We start from the raw sequence: 3739 nt of genomic DNA on the forward strand, positions 1-3739 counted from the left end.
AATGTATTGGGGATTAGGTTAAGTTTACTATTTGTCTTGGATAATAATTTTTGAAATAACGTTCATTTTAATTAGGTTCTTAAACATTAATTTTAGAGAAATATATTTTTTTCAAAGAGATTATAGCTATTAGTGGTTATATAACAATAATTGTAATGACAATAACATTAATTGAATTTATTTCAGCATAAACCATATACGAAGAGTTGTCAAAAGGAAGTAAACTAGCTGAATAAAAACAGAAAAATCGACAAAATATACAAAAGCCTTTTTACCCTAACAAAAATAAAAATAAAAATAAAATAGTTGATTTTGAAACAAGTTCCTCTACTTACTAAGAAAGTAAAAGCTAGCCCCCAAAATACATTTGAAAGGAGGAAAATAAGTTGAGATATTTTTCTTCCGCGTAAGATAAATGAATAGAAAATCGTTGAAGCCGAATTGATAAAATGTTTTCCCATGGTTTTGCTACATAATTTGACTTTGCGATCGTTCATTTTGTAGTTGTTTATTTGCCATTTGCCATACTAATAAAATTAATTTCATGTTTTCATACAGCTCCTGTATGAAATATATTTGATTCATACGCTATTCAGAGTACTTTCGGTTGTCTGCTGGAAACGTCCCTGCTTGACAATCTGTTGGAAAGGAATGTGCGAGACTCGCTCAAGATTTAGTTTCTTGAAGTGGCTGCAACCTCGCCATCTTCTTAGTTAGGGATTTTGGATAGCCTATAAATCTACTCGTTGAGTTATCACCAGCCATCGCCTGGCCCCCCTGGTCCAAGCTTGATGAGGGGGCTTGGCGCTGATCATTATGTTTATATGGTCAGCCTGTAGGGTATTGTCCTGTACCTTCCTTCTGCCATTCATGTGTAACCTTTTTACCTTTAAAGTATGGTGCACCAAATGAAAATTTATTTTACCTTTAATGAAAATAGATAATGGTTAGTCGTATGTTTATTTACTGCTTGTATGGTTCTTTGATTTCTTTGTGCAAATGAGAATTTTCTTTACCTAAATAGATTTTGATAACACTTATGTATTTTATCAAATATTAATGTATAATGGATTATTATATAAAATAACATTTCATTAACATTATTTTGTAAGGTGTAATGAATAATGATGTACTGTATAAGGTAAGATATATAATTTTGCGACCTGTATTGATACTTATGACACCAATATTTTCGTCTGCACCGAGATATATTTGATTACGTTGTCAATACATTTTCCTTTATGGATATAGTAAATTTCATCAATATATCAATACTTTGCCCTTTATGGAGATGGACGTTTTTGTCATGTCAATGTATTTGCTTATATGGAGAGAGAAAACTCTTTTATAAGAGTTGCTTGTGTTACGTCTCCATTTTGTTTTATTGTCATTGCTCATCGGTATTCTTATGAAGAGCGTTATATGATCAAGACGGGAGAGGTAGGTGTTAGTATTTGGGGTTAAGGTCAGGTTGTCAGTAGAATGTGGATTACCTTATATATATATATATATATATATATATATATATATATATATATATATATATATATATATATATATATATATATATATATATATATATATATATAGAGAGAGAGAGAGAGAGAGAGAGAGAGAGAGAGAGAGAGAGAGAGAGAGAGAGAGAGAGAGAGAGAGAGAGAGAGAGAGAGATAAATAGTATCGCCATAGTCAGCAAAGTTGTACTTGGTAATGCCATCCATTCTAGGTTGGTTGGTTTTGAGCGATCAGACTTAAGTCTCTCAAAATCACCAATCTGCAGTGGCCAGTGTGGTAATAAAATGGCCAACCCCCAGACATAAAAAAAGACATTTCTGATGCCTTTGTCCTGCAATGAGCTAGAAACAGCTGCATTTGGTCTGGTTGTTTATATATTTACATATGTATGTACATATAGTTACCGATAGGAGCAGGTAGAAAATAATCTTCAATTCTGGTTGTAGTCATCCTTGATTAGCAGGTAAATTTATAATATCCTGATACCAATCTTTGATAAGAAAATACTATTTGTTTTATATTCTGAGAACTTCAACTACTTTCATATACAAATTAAGGCTATGTAGTAATTAGCCGACACAAGACAGTAGATTATTTCTGTACAATTACGAATCTAGGAAAACTCCCACTCACTGACGATATAAGCAGACCATTTGTGTCTTTTTCTTATTTTCTTAATATTTTGAAGAAGGGATCATCTTTTCTCAGTAGATATTTCATTGAAGTGAAGGGGCGCCCACGTGATTTCTTCCTGTTCGGAAAATCCATCTCTAATATAATGACTTCGACCGAGGCTGGGAAAGGAACGGTGTCTGGGAGACTCAAATTTGCTTGCGTGGTTTCTTTTCTCATTCTTTTGTATTTCGGGTCTAAGGAAATACAGCCTGATTTTTATTCTACTTTCAGCTGGAAAGTGCCTCTCTCTCTCTCTCTCTCTCTCTCTCTCTCTCTCTCTCTCTCTCTCTCTCTCTCTCTCTCTCTCTCTCTCTCTCTCTCTCTCTCTCTCTTATATATATATATATATATATATATATATATATATATATATATATATATATATATATATATATATATATATATATATACATATATATATATATATATATATATATATATATATATATATATATATATATATATATATATATATATATACATACATATATATATATATATATATATATATATATATATATATATATATATATATATATATATATATATATATCCCGCCCTATCTAGTCTACCTCAGAACAAAGACCTCGTACATATCCTTCCACTCGTGTCTATTTAGTGTCTTTTTATGCCAGACTATACCAACAAATATTCTTAGTTCGTCAATTCGTCATCTTCTCTTACTTATCATGCATCGTTTTTAATCTCTAGGGACCCATTATGTTATTTTTAATGTCCATCTATAATGTGGTCTTGCACCCATTTTTCTCTTTTTTTTTATCTTTCATTACTCTGTCCATTGCCATTCGAGTTGTAAATATCTTATGTTCTAAGGGAATAGTAAGGCTCCATGTTTCTGATGCAAAAGTTAATAACATTCGATTAAATACCTTTCTTTTTAGGGAAAGTGGCATTTGGATTTTCATAATCTCATTTTGTTTAACAAAAGCTCACCATCTCATGCTTCGCCTTCTATTAATTTTGGTCTCATATCTTAGCGAAACATTTACTGGTTGTCCTAAGTACTTTATTCATTAACAATCCCTTATTTGAACATCATCTAAGTAATACTCATGATAATTTTCAATCCTACATTTCTACATGCTCTATTCAAATTTTCTATCAAATTTTTAAATTCCTCCCATGAACCACTAAATAGAAATGTCATATGCAAATCTCAAGTTGTTAAAGTATTCCCCATTAATATTAATTCCTCAATCTAATTCTTGAAAACTTCTAGGCATGCTGTGAAATAATTAGAAGTGATTAGGGCTCGCTGTCTAATTCCTTTCACGATTGGAATTTCCTCTCTATATTTAAATACAGTAGTTTTAGGATTGCTGTACTTCCTGCATAGTTATCTATAAGTGTTCTAACATAAGATTCATTAATTCCTTGTATTTGAAGTGCTTTCAATACTGCTGAAGTTTTAACAAAATCATGAACTTTCTCATCGTCTATAAAAGTTATCTTTCTATTCGGTCTAATATGATCTTTGTACACATTCTATATGTCACTCAGAGTAAACTTATTGGACGGTAATTTTTCA

This window comes from Palaemon carinicauda, chromosome 5, assembly GCF_036898095.1.
Source record: "Palaemon carinicauda isolate YSFRI2023 chromosome 5, ASM3689809v2, whole genome shotgun sequence".
NCBI lineage: Eukaryota > Metazoa > Arthropoda > Malacostraca > Decapoda > Palaemonidae > Palaemon > Palaemon carinicauda.